The sequence below is a fragment of the Choloepus didactylus genome, chromosome 7 (genome assembly GCF_015220235.1).
Source record: "Choloepus didactylus isolate mChoDid1 chromosome 7, mChoDid1.pri, whole genome shotgun sequence".
Lineage (NCBI taxonomy): Eukaryota > Metazoa > Chordata > Mammalia > Pilosa > Megalonychidae > Choloepus > Choloepus didactylus.
In genome coordinates, this window is record NC_051313.1 from 27,573,787 (window position 1) to 27,587,048 (window position 13,262).

Consider the following 13,262-nt stretch of genomic DNA (forward strand, 5'->3'; position numbering starts at 1 on the left):
TAGTGAACAAACAAGTCTATAAATGTTCATAATACTTTATATTGTATTTATACATCTGATAGTAGGCCCAGAAATGCCCTACCAAGATAGCAAAAATACTAATTAACAAAGGTTAGAAAAGAATGTTGGAGCAAGTTAGAGCAACCCAATTAAGAGAGGAATTTAATGAGGATGATAGAGATTCTGTATAACATATACACTATAGAGGTTTAGAGGCACTAGCATACAAAGGACAATACTTAAGATAATGTCATGCTCAACAAAGAATCTTTCTGACCCATTTTTTTCCTGAAAAAAAGAAAATAGGAATTGTGGTTGTTTTGACATTAAATAAATATATACAGTTATATATAAAACTTTTAGAACAGTGCTTGGGTCAGAGAAAACATTCAAAAAGTATTACCAGTAGTTATAAGGTACATAATTTTGGTTTGTGGGAGTACATGGCAGGAGGAAAAAGGCAGATGAGTAAGGGATTCTTTTTCCAAACACTCCTCTCAACAAAACACAAAAGATGTTCTACAATATATGGGAATAGTGTTGTCTTTTGGAGTATCAAAATAGCAATCAGAATTCTAACCTTTCTTAAGAATGATGGAAAGAATTGGAGAAGATCTACTAGGTTCATCAAAGTGAAGCAACAAACACAAGGAGAAATACAAATATGGCAACATTTTCAGACTTCCAAGGAGTTTTACAGTCCTGATCTTCAAAGGACAGCCCCCCACACACTCCATGCTACTTTTTGATTGCTAAATATAAAAGTGGAAAAAGGAAAATAAAGATATATTTAGTTACGAGGCTCATTCTTATGTGACTGTCTACTTTTTAACACCTTTTCAAGTCACATAATTACAATTTCAAATACGACTAGAGAAACAAAAGATATAGATAGTGCTGGCAGTTTTTCTTTATTATATTCATGTGAGGAAAGAGAGGGGTTCATTCATGAGTTGAAAAATATTTACCACTGAGTCCCACTTTAATTTACAGTGTGCCAGTCCCCAGAATTCAAAGATAAAAGAACGGACTCGCCCTCAATTTAATCCTTTAATTTATAGAGAGCAAAACTAACTTGGTTAGACAGCAGGTGTGTTTATGTGTCAAAAAGCAGGACAGAAGTCAAATCTTCAGCAACCAGGGACAATATTCCTTCTGTTGAATATTGGAGAAGACATGGAATATAAAGTGACAGGAAAAATATTTAGAAAAACATAAATGAAAACTGTTTGCCTTACTAGGAGAGGAAAAATAGTAAAGGAAAAACAAAAGAATCCAACCTAACAGATAACTTGAGATTTAGGAATATAAAAGGAAGAATAATTATGGTTTTGATAATGATGCTTATCAAAGGTTAATATGTTTAAGGAGAAAAATTAAAGTCTCAGTTTTCTACCTTTTGATAATCAATGATGAGAAAGACTAGATGAAATGTTGAGAGTCAAGATTTGAATCAGACCAAAGGATGTATTCTGAAATGGCATGTTTAGGTTTTGTTCTTACCCTGTAATTCCGGGTGAATGTGTAGAATGGAATGAGATCATTTTGGTAATTCACAATGATGGGGTGAGAAGAATTGGCTTAGTTCACATGTAAGTAGCAAATGCTGAGGGTGTGAATGTAGTTACCAGTCTGTGATACAGTAAGAAGATGTTAAGATTTAAAAACTAATAGAAGTTACACTTTTCATGTTTCAAGTTACACATGAAAAGTGTTGTTCTCATAGGAATGACAAAGAAAAAGTTAATTCTGCAACATTTAGTGGCATATATTTATTTCCAGAGTTTCAACAGCAAAATGCTGGTTGATGGTTAATAGATTATGCAAACATAAGGATTTCTCAAATAAAAGCTGTTCCTCTGATAATACTTCCAGGGGTAGCATTATTTCAATTACATCTTCATGTTCTAGAATTGGACTCTAGAAGTCATAGATGAATTTATAATTCAGAAGTCATAATTGACTGTATTTGGGTTAATGAACTCCAGACTGAGGCATAACTGCAGTGTCAATGTATTTTTGTATTTATTCATATTTCGGACGAATACATTTACGTGGCTTTGCACATTCTTTCATGTAGCTATATTCTTTCATTCTTCTGGTCTCCATAGAAAGTCAATTCACGATTGGACAATTGAACAAGAAAGGGAATTCACATCTTTTAGTCTCCACAGGAAGTCAATTAACAAGAAAAGGAAGTCAGTTGTGATTTAAATATTTAATGTCATGAGGTTTGGGGGGCCTGCTTCCTACATCTGCACCTAAGGGGTGAGGAACCTGCCTCAAGGAACCTGCTGAAATATACCTATACATGACAATATCTGACTCCCTGCAGTTTTGTTTTCTGTTCCCTAGCTAAATATCTTGTTTTAGTCTCATCCATTTTTAAATTGATTAGGCTTGAGTTTACTAAAGGTTCCAGTGAGATTAAGCTCAGAATACTTTGATTAAAGTCTTGGGTGTTTCCAAATTCTTCTTTTCAAAATTTAAGCTATCTTTGGTTACTCCCATAGATGACTTTTCCTATTCAATAACTGTGGGTTTTACTAGTTTAACCCTCAATGACCATCTTATTGCCCTAATTTTCAAGAGCTTGGGGAAGCACAGGTTCTTCACAAGTGCCACTTACAAACTTCATTTTTGGTCATGCAGCAATTTCTTAAGCAAAATTTGCAAACAGCTTTTAAGGATTTCAAGTTAGAAAACATTTCCTGGGAAACAATTATTATCATAAACCCTATCTATTCTATATATAAAACATAAATTTCAAATGTTGGAATATATGATCTTCATTTATTTCAAGGCTTTTAAACTCTTAAATTAATATGAAGTCAGCAATTATCAGGGATATTCTAGAAAATAAATATCTTAGTACTATGATTATATAGTGATATGATCATAAGATATTATGATTATATTTCTAGAAAATAAATATCTTAGTACTATGATTATATACTAACAACAACATGAGAATTTTTTAAAATGGAGAGTGATGAGGATTGTGCAACTAAGTGATGATAATGTGAGATATGGATGGATTATTGTAGACATAATATATGCTGTGTGAATTTAGGAACCCCCTACTTTATAAGTCAAGCCCTCGATCTTGAGGCTTGCTCGGGTGAAACCTACGGTTGTAAAGGGGAATCACCTGTAATTATGCCTAGGAGTCACCTCCAGAGAACCTCTTTTGTTGCGCAAATGTGGACTTGCTCTCTCTAGGCCTAACTGTGCAAATAAATTCATCACCCTTCCCCTGACATGGGACAGGACCCCCCAGATGAATGAGTCTTCCTGGCCACATGGGTCGTGGATTCCAGGAATGATCTTGATCCTGGCATCGAGGGATTGAGAATGCCTTTTTGACCAAAAGGAGGAAAAGAAAGGCAACAAAATAAGGTTTCAATGGCTAAGGGAATTCAAATAAAGTCAAGAGCCTGTCCTGGAGGTTACTCCTATGCAAGCTTCACCTAGGTATGTCAAATGGCCACAGTATGATAAGCCCAAGTCAACAAATGACCTCAATATGATAGTCCCAAAAACCTTAAAGAATACCGGGATCCCTATCTGAGACTCTATAATAAAGTTTCACCCACTAAGTTTATTCTTCAGAAACTTAAATCCTTCAGAGAACTCCTATGGAAGCTAAGTCCCAAAACCCTGAGGGAAAAGCCTCTTTAAGAACATCAGTAAGGTAGGAACAAGTTGGCAGAAATGTGGTTAACAAAAACAACAACCAAAAAAACACATCAACTAGATGTGTCCCTGCTTCTCGTAAAGTTGACACCTTTTTCAACATGAACAAGTTAAGGTGGTCACTGCCTAGGCATCCCTGAAAATTGGGAAAGTGATTAAGCTAGAAGAAGGGGTAGAAACAGATAAGATGGAATTTAATAAAGGATTATGAACATTGAATCTCTATATAAGTTTATTTTTCTTAGTTGCTAAAGTACTAGAATAGCTAGAAGGAAAGAACTGAAATGGTGGAATGTAACCCATAGCATCCCTTGAAATTTGTTCTATAGCTACTTGTTAAATTGTAATTTGAAAGCTATCACCTTTTTGTATATATGTTATACTTCCCAATAAGGAAATAACTGAAACTGTGGAACTGTAACCTATAATAGTCTCTGAAATTTGCCAAGTACCTGTTAAATTGCACTTGGAAAGTTATCACTTCTATGTATATATGCTATATTCTACACTAAAAATATGATAAAAAAGAGAAATATATTAGAAAGGAAAAAAAGGTCCATGTTTTTGTCAAAAGTATATTAAAACATATGCTGGAGAAAAACATTCTTCTAACTACTGCGAATTTTGAATACCCAGTGGTATCATCTAGTTTAGCACAGCCACAAACCTTTCCAAGTACAGTAATTTTAATACAAAATAGGACAAAATGAAATATATACACATATTTATACATATGTTCATATGAAAATCAATTAACTTTAATAAAATGACTCAATAGTTGTAGGCAAAAGGAAACTAGATAATAAAAATCAGTTTTTGTTTTGTTTGTTTGAACTCAACTGGCAGTATTCTGTAGTACAATGCATCTCAGATTTCCTGTCAGGTAGCCCTCTACTTCAGAGATAGTGAACTGGCACTATATATATACATATATATATATATATATATATAAATTTTCTCTCATTTAATTAACAAAATATGCTATATTTTGCATTCTACTCCACAAAATGAGCTTATATCTGAAATACCAATAGATGTGTGTATTGAAAATGTAATGAAATGTAAATATTAATTACTGAAATTATACCCACCCATTTGGTAGATAGTGGTGCAATTCATAACCTGCAGTAACCAGGTAAGAAGCAGATTTGGATGGGATTACAATTAATGTTATTGTGAACACATTGAGTTTTGCTTTCCTTTGAGATAATATGTACTTTCTGGAGACACTTCTGAACCCAAAAAAGGAAGTTGTTTACAGTGATTAATGCTTCCCAAGGATCAAGAAGGACTGAAAACTCTCCCTTGTTTTTTTTTTTTTTTAATTCAGTTTTATTGAGATATATTCACTTACTATACAATAATCCATGGTGTACAATCATTGTCCACAGCACCATCATATAGTTGTGCATTCATCACCCCAATCTATTTTTGAACATTTTCCTTATACCAGAAAGAATCAGAATAAGAATAAAAAATAAAAGTAAAAAAGAACACCCAAAGCATCCCCCCATCCCACCCTATTTTTCATTTAGTTTTTGTTCCCATTTATCTATTCATCCATCCATACACTGGATAAAGAGTGCGAGCCACAAGGTTTTCACAACCACACTGTCAACCCTTGTAATCTACATTGTTATACAATTGTCTTCAAGAGTCAAGGCTACTGGGTTGGAGTTTGATAGTTTCAGGTATTTACTTCTAGCTATTCCAATACATTAAAACCTAAAAAGTGCTAGCTATGTAGTTTGTAAGAGTGCCCACCAGAGTGACCTCTCGACTCCATTTGAAATCTCTCAGCCACTGGAGCTTTATTTTGTTTATTATTTTGCATCCCCCTTTTGGTCAAGAAGATGCTCTCAATCCCACGATGCCATGTTCAGATTCATCCCCATCTCCCTTGTTTTTGACAACGTATGTGTCATTGTTGAACATGGTAACAATGCTTTGTTTTGAGCATGTAGCAGAAACAAGATTTCAGTGCATGGAAGAGAAAGTGGGACAAGTTTAAATGGAGTGTAAATGAGATTCTTTCAAGTTCAGTTGCAAAGGGAAGGAAACAGGCAAGGTTTAGGAAGATGCTAGGCAGAAGGATGTGGTGAAATAGGGTTTTTTGTTTGTTTTGCTTTGTATTTTAACAGAAAGGACTTGGACATATTTAAATGCTGAATGAAAGAGTCTAAAGAAAAAAGAGGTTGAAAACAGGCAGAGAGTTGTATTTATGTATAATTCCTTTGTGCATTTCTGCATCTACTTTGAAAGCTCTCTACTGAAGAGTCTGGGATTAGAAAAATAATAGAGAAGTAGTGTGAACTTGTCCGGCGCCGCCCCGCTCGACCCCTGTTCCCCGGCCGGCGAGGGGAGAAACAAGGGATGAGAGAGAGAGAGATGCAGACCACGCAAACTGACCTGGCTGGAAGTCACGACTCGAGCCACACGGCGGTTGCGAGAGCAAGTCTTTTACTGAAGCTAGATAAGCATTCTCTGTTACAGGTTTCCACGCGGGGCAGAGTGCCTCGCGGGAGAGCAGCCTCGATGTGGCCGTCAGGTACGGCTCCTAGTGGGCTGTCTCCCCGAGGTTCGCTTGGGCAAACTCTTAAGTACTCTACTCATAACCAATGATCTAGCGCCGCGCATATGCACTCAATTGGCAGATAGGAATAGTGAGTGTGCACGTCATAAGCGGAAGCAGGATATGGGCGCCATCTTGGCTCATTCGATGGGCGGGGGGACTTTGGAGCAGGTTTACAGCGCATGCGCTATGCCCGTCCCGGGAGACGGCTCTCCACATCTCCCCCTTTATTATTTATATCGACCCAGTGTCCCCAGTGATGAGTGTGCTCCCGTGAACCCAGATGGCTCACAATTTGTTCCGGTGCTTTGGGGAGTCTGGACTAGGTCTCAGCCATTTAGCGGCGGAGCCTCTAGCACCGACCAGAATGCTCACCTCATATGGAGACAGGAGAGTCCGTGAGCTGGAAACAACATGACTCTCCCTGCAGTGCTTTGCCTTGCAACTGGGGGACAAAGGCGGGGGCAGGGATAGCATTAACCAGAGTCGGAGGCGTCACTAGGCGTCCCTATGCATTGGCTAGAGTCAAGTCTGGCCACAACTATGACTCTGCCTTAGGGACCTACCTGAGACAAAAATTATGACTGCTGGCGTCGCCCGTTATACCCGGGACACGGCTGCGCGCTTAGCTACAAACCTCGCTCCCGAGTGCCCCGCCCGAGGCGGCCAGGATGGGGTATGGCCATCAGAATGGTCGCTGTTGGGGGTATCAAAGGTGGAGGACATAGCCATCATAGTGGTAACACGGTACTGCCGCGCTTGAAACAGGCGTTCTAGCAAAGATTTAACAATGACTAATCCCACCAATGGTCCCACCATCAAGAGAATCCAATTAGTCAAATTGGGCCAAGAGAACCAAGAGGTGACTTGGTCCCACAGATTTTTTACAGTCTCGCCCAGTGTGGAAAGGTCGAAACTAACAGGCTTCAATTTCCTAATGTTCTCAAGTCCCTGAAGGTCGGATTTCACTTGGTCGGAGAGATTGGTGAAGTTGGGGAGATAAGTGTCCTTGAGCCACTCGGCGACATCTTGCTGCTCCTCTGTCAAGTTCACCCTAACCGGGGTGACACAAAGCCTCCCGAATAACCATCGGGTATCACACGTCTGCTGGAGAACTCTCCAGAGTCCATCTATTTCTAGTCCAAGTTCATCTATCTCCGCTAGGAGTTTCTGAATGGCCTGGAAATTTAAGTTCAGCATCTGATTGTGGCGGCGTAGCACGTCTCGGGTAAGGTATGCCTCTTGGACGCCGATCCTCTTTTTGGGCAACCGCGGGGTGGTCAGTCCTATTATTATCGTCTTGTCGGTCGTCGCCATCATCAGCAGGGTCGGAGGCTTGGTCTAATGGTTCAGGTTGTATATTCGTTGGCGTTTCTGACAGCTGTTCCTTGGCTTCTTCAGGTGATGTCACGGTTCTCACCAGTCTTTCCGGAACCCACACTGGTTGACGTCCTGGTTCCTGGGGAAAAACACAAACAGAGCCTCTGGCCCAGCTGAGCACCGGGTCAGGGCCTTTGTGGCAACGGCCACACGGCCTGGTTACTGCACCTGGTTCGCCAAACCGTTGAGTGGCAGGGGGCTGACGTCTATTGGGACAATCTCTCTTAAAGTGCCCTGATTGGCCACAGCCATAGCACCCGTTAGACTTTGCCCCTAAGGTTCTCGGGCCTTTTGTAGCCACCTGTAGGGAGCTAGCTAGCATGGCAGCTAGACCTGCATTAGTTAAAGGGCTGCCAGTATCTCTACAGAGCCTGACCCACTCTGTCAAATTTTTTGCTCTGTTTTGTGCCAGGATAACTTTGCACTCCTTGTTGCACTGCTCAAAAATCATTTGCTTAACCACAGTCTCTGCTACTCCTGGATCTGAGAAGATTCTCTCAGCTGCGGTTTGCATCCTGGCTACAAAATCCGCAAATGGTTCTGTGGGGCCTTGGTGTATATTGCTGAGTGAGGCCTGAGCCTCTCCCTTACCTGTTAGCTTTTTCCAGGCACCCACAAAACAGCGGAAGATCTGGGCGTAGACCTCTTGTGGGAAACCCGTTTGGTTCTGGGCATGGGCGCCTCTCCCCAACAGCATGTCAGCATTCCACCCGCCACGTCTCCCCGCCGCATTCCTTGCGGCCTGCTCTTCAGCTAACTCCTCAAACCATGCTTTCCAATCTATGAATCGGCCTGACGGCAAGCAAGCACGGGCTAGCTGAAAAATATCTGCGGGTGTATGATTTAGAGCAGAGAGGTTCTCGATCATGTTCAAGGTATAAGGGGCATTGGGGCCATACTGATGGACAGCCTGCCTCAATTCCCTCAATAGTTTGTAATCATATGATTCGTGCTGATTGCCACCTTGGGGATTGATAATAACCGGGTACATTTCTGAGACTGGCTGCGGCTCAAGTGGCTGGTAGCCACCCAGCATGCCAAAAGGTGTGAAAGGGTTCCATCTCCAGAAATGTCTCCCACCACTACCTAATGGCAAAGGGTCCTGAGGGCCTGTGTACTCGGGCGGGGGGTACGGCAAAGGTTGTCCCTCCCCTGACCGGCCCATCGGGGTTTCCGGGTCTGGCAGCAAAGGATAATTACATTTACTGGGCATGGCCACTAGAGGGAGCTCTCGGCGAGGTCCTTTGGTGGGACCGCCCAAGGCGTCAGTTGGGAGCTGGGGTGTCCCTGGGGGTGCAGCGGTAGACATTGGCGGGGCGGAAGGCCGCACGGGTGTGGCGGGAGGCTCCTCCCACTCAATTAGCGGGGATGCTTCCGCCTCCTCGTCAGTATCGCTATCTGACTCTGAGTCAGAGTCACTGGACTCCGGCGGTTTGCCCTTATAGGAGCCGTCCGCTGACGAAACTGACTGGGTTTCTTGGAGCGCGCACCGTGCTTCTTGCAAGGCAGAGGACGGGCTTAGGCCGGCAGCCGATTCTAGTTCAAGGACCGCACGGACGGTCTCCCATATGGGTACTAGAATCGGGTCCATACACACGCCCGTCTGGCGCGCTCGGTCTATGTCGCGACCGAGCTTCATCCAAGAGGGTAGGCTAAGGCTGCCGGTGCAGGCAAACCAAGGGGCAAAAGTATCAACATCATCAAGAAAACGCTGAAGGGAGCTTTTCCTGACCGAGATACCCCGTTGTTTCAAAAGGTTCTTTAAGGGAGCTAAGAGAGATGAACTTCCGGACTGCCCCATGATTGCAGTCGGCACTATACTTCAGTCACTCGGAGAGCTCTTCCGAGTCCCCCGGGGTCACCTGAAAACCCACGGGCCCTAACTATCATGTAATAAGACGCACTCACCTTCTCGCGTTGATCAGGCGCGGGAAGTCCGCCGTAAGCTCGATGCGCAGCGCTGCTCTCCTCACAGAGGGACCGTCGAGAGCGAGGCAGGAGGAGGAGCGTTCCCCGTACGGGCCACCACTTGTCCGGCGCCGCCCCGCTCGACCCCTGTTCCCCGGCCGGCGAGGGGAGAAACAAGGGATGAGAGAGAGAGAGATGCAGACCACGCAAACTGACCTGGCTGGAAGTCACGACTCGAGCCACACGGCGGTTGCGAGAGCAAGTCTTTTACTGAAGCTAGATAAGCATTCTCTGTTACAGGTTTCCACGCGGGGCAGAGTGCCTCGCGGGAGAGCAGCCTCGATGTGGCCGTCAGGTACGGCTCCTAGTGGGCTGTCTCCCCGAGGTTCGCTTGGGCAAACTCTTAAGTACTCTACTCATAACCAATGATCTAGCGCCGCGCATATGCACTCAATTGGCAGATAGGAATAGTGAGTGTGCACGTCATAAGCGGAAGCAGGATATGGGCGCCATCTTGGCTCATTCGATGGGCGGGGGGACTTTGGAGCAGGTTTACAGCGCATGCGCTATGCCCGTCCCGGGAGACGGCTCTCCACATGAACTCACTGGGAAAGCAAAGGATTGGTAACCTAAGATCAAGTTCTAATTTCCCCAAGCTTTTGTGACCTTGTCCAAGTCCTTTTGGTCCTTCTGGAATTATTGTCATCATGTGTACAATGAAAGGATTCCTTACATCTCTTCCATCTTTAGCCATCTCAGTCTTGGTAGAACATATTTTTTACTGGTTTTGTGTAGTAAGTCAATATATCAAGAATTGAAATGTTAAGTAAAATAAAGTGGCCACTGTTCAGTTTTGCTAATGCTACTGTTACGCAAAATACCAGAAATGGATTGGCTTTTATAAAAGGGGTATATTTGCTTACAAATCTATAGTCCGAAGGCCATGACATTGTCTAAATGAAGGCATCAACATGAGTACACCTTCACTGCAGAACAGCCAATGGCATCCGGGAAATCTCTGTTGGCTGTGAAGGCACATGGCTGGCAACTGCTGATTCTTTGCTCTGGGGTTCTGGTTTCAAAATGGCATTCTCCAAAATATCTCTGGGTTTCTCTTAGCTTAGCATCTCCAAATACCATTCTGTCTGCATCTCTAGGAATCTATAAGCATCAGCAAGCATCTCTTGGGGCATTTTTTTCTCTCCTAGCATCTCTGGAGCAAACTCTGGGCTAGCATCTCAAAGTATTGGCAAGCAACTGTTGGCTTCCAAGCATCTAATTTCTGTGTGTCTTGGCTTAGCATATCCCAGGGCAGTTTCCTCTCTCTGCTCTCTGTGAGAGCATTCTTTAAAGGACTCTAGTAAGCTAATCAAGACCCATGCTGAATGGCAGGGCCACATCTCCATGAAAACATTTAATCAAGAGGTCACACCCTGGTCACAATGATTAATCAGTCTGTCCCCACAAGATTGCATTAAGGAATATGGCTTTTTCTGGGGAACATAATATATCCAAACCTGCACAGTCACCTTTATTGGCTGTTGCCAGGTGGGACACATTTCCCAAGTAAGGATTTTCCAGAAGTAAAAAACAATTGACCTGCAGGAGCTTTCCAAGAAAACGGAAAAATGGAACACACACTAGAGTATTGCAGATAAACAACACCTGGTGACAAACCTGTTTCTGGTCAGGAGGGAAACCCTTGCTTCCTCCTGGGATTGGTAGTGTTCTGGTTGGCCAGCAATCCTTGGGTTCCTTGGCTTTCCTGTCATGTAGTGATGTCCTCCCCTTTTTTCTTCAGGTTCAGTTAACTTCCAACTTATAGCTCCAGCTCTTCCTTATGGCTTTCTGTTTATCAAGTCTCCAGTTATACAACCTGATTTTGTTGTCCACTCCTTACCTAAAAATAACATCTTCACAAGATCCTACTTATAATGGGTTCATAGCCACAGGATGGGAATTAATATTAAGACAATATTTTTTTCTGGGGTACATAATTCAGCCTACCACCATTCAAGAGAGATGTGCTAACACACGTACACACAAATGGCACAGGTACACTTATGTTCATGTACATGTGTATCTTTCCTAAATCTGTCCACTAAAAGGACATAAAAGCAATGATTAACTCAGGACTCTGAGAAGAAATGACTGATTCTAGGCCTAGGATATGGACTGTTAAATATGAATCTTTAACATCTTGTGGCACCAAAATGTAAGGAAGTAGTTAGAAAATGATGGGGATATATCAAAGGGACACAGGAGCCAACTTGAAGTGGTCCCCACAGGCCAAATCTAGGTCAATTTTAATTATCAAAATGCAGAATGTGACAAATAAATCTAACTGTATTACAAATGTAAGACATGATCTCACTGAAGGTGGTGGTAGATAAAAGGAGCTGACCTAAGTAACTTTGGCAAGCAGTATTTTGAGTAGAACTATAAGAACAAAAAGAATTGTACATAAACATTTTACTCTAATTTGTAAATTTGTTTCTCACTGGGGTATGGTTTAACAATTCTGAAAGTACTTTACATCTGTTCTAGGGTTGAACAAATAAGCAAGTTAATAGATTATGGGAGCCATGTTTCCTACTGTCAGAGAAAGAAACAATAAGCAAGCAAGAGGAGAAAGCTAGAATGAACTATGAAGTATTGGATTAGAGTTGGAGACATCAGTATGAATTCATATTTAACTTAATATAGACAAATAGACAAATAGTTACAGAAATAATTATAGATAGATATAGATATCATCAGTTGATAAACAGACATATGTTCCCTAGCACTGTTCACTAGGAGAGCCTCGAAGCAGTGTTACCCCAATAGCCATGAGCACACCTGCATGTAGTTCTTGATTTCTAAAACCATTTTCCAATAAAAGGAGAAATGGTTTTCCTAAAGTTGAGGCAGAGAAAATACATGACAAGTCTGGAGCATCTTGTAGTGCACTCCTTTGTAGCAAGAAAGTCAAATAAGTGCTCCAAAAAGAAAAGGATGGAGCATGTCAAAGCAACACAGGAGCCAACCTGAAAGCTCTTGCATTGACCAAAGCTAGAACTAACTGAATGACAAAATAAATAACATATTATTGCATGATAATGCAAAGAATAAAATAAATATACATGAATACATATTGATATAAACAAATAGTTGAGTAAATAATTAAGGGAAGGGAGACATATCTTTCTTATAGAAGAATGCAAATATTATCTGTAAATATTATCCTTCCGGGATATAGAGGCTAATCCCTTTTCCCCTTGAGTGTAGGCTGAATTTAGTTTCTTGCTTCCAAAAAATAGTAAAGAAAGAGAAAAATAGTAACTTTGCAGTCAAAATCACCTGGCAGACACTATGTTAACCAAGTTATCAAGGTTAATATTAATACTAAGTCTTGCCTATGATGTGACAAATAGGGCACTGCTCCTCTGTGGTTTTCTTAAAAACAAAAACAAAAGAAAACGTGAAGGAAATATCAGACAAATACAAGTTGAGCGGCATTCTGACAGAATCTGTCCAGTACTCTTCAAAACTCTCAAAGTCATGAAAAATAAGGAAAGACTGAGAAATTTTCACAGACCATAAAAACTAAGAAATGCAAGATTCTATTATGGATTAGATCCTACAAAAGAAAATGGAAATTAGTGGAAAAACTGGTGATCTTATTGACATTTATAGACTACTTCCTCCCAAAACAGCAGAATAT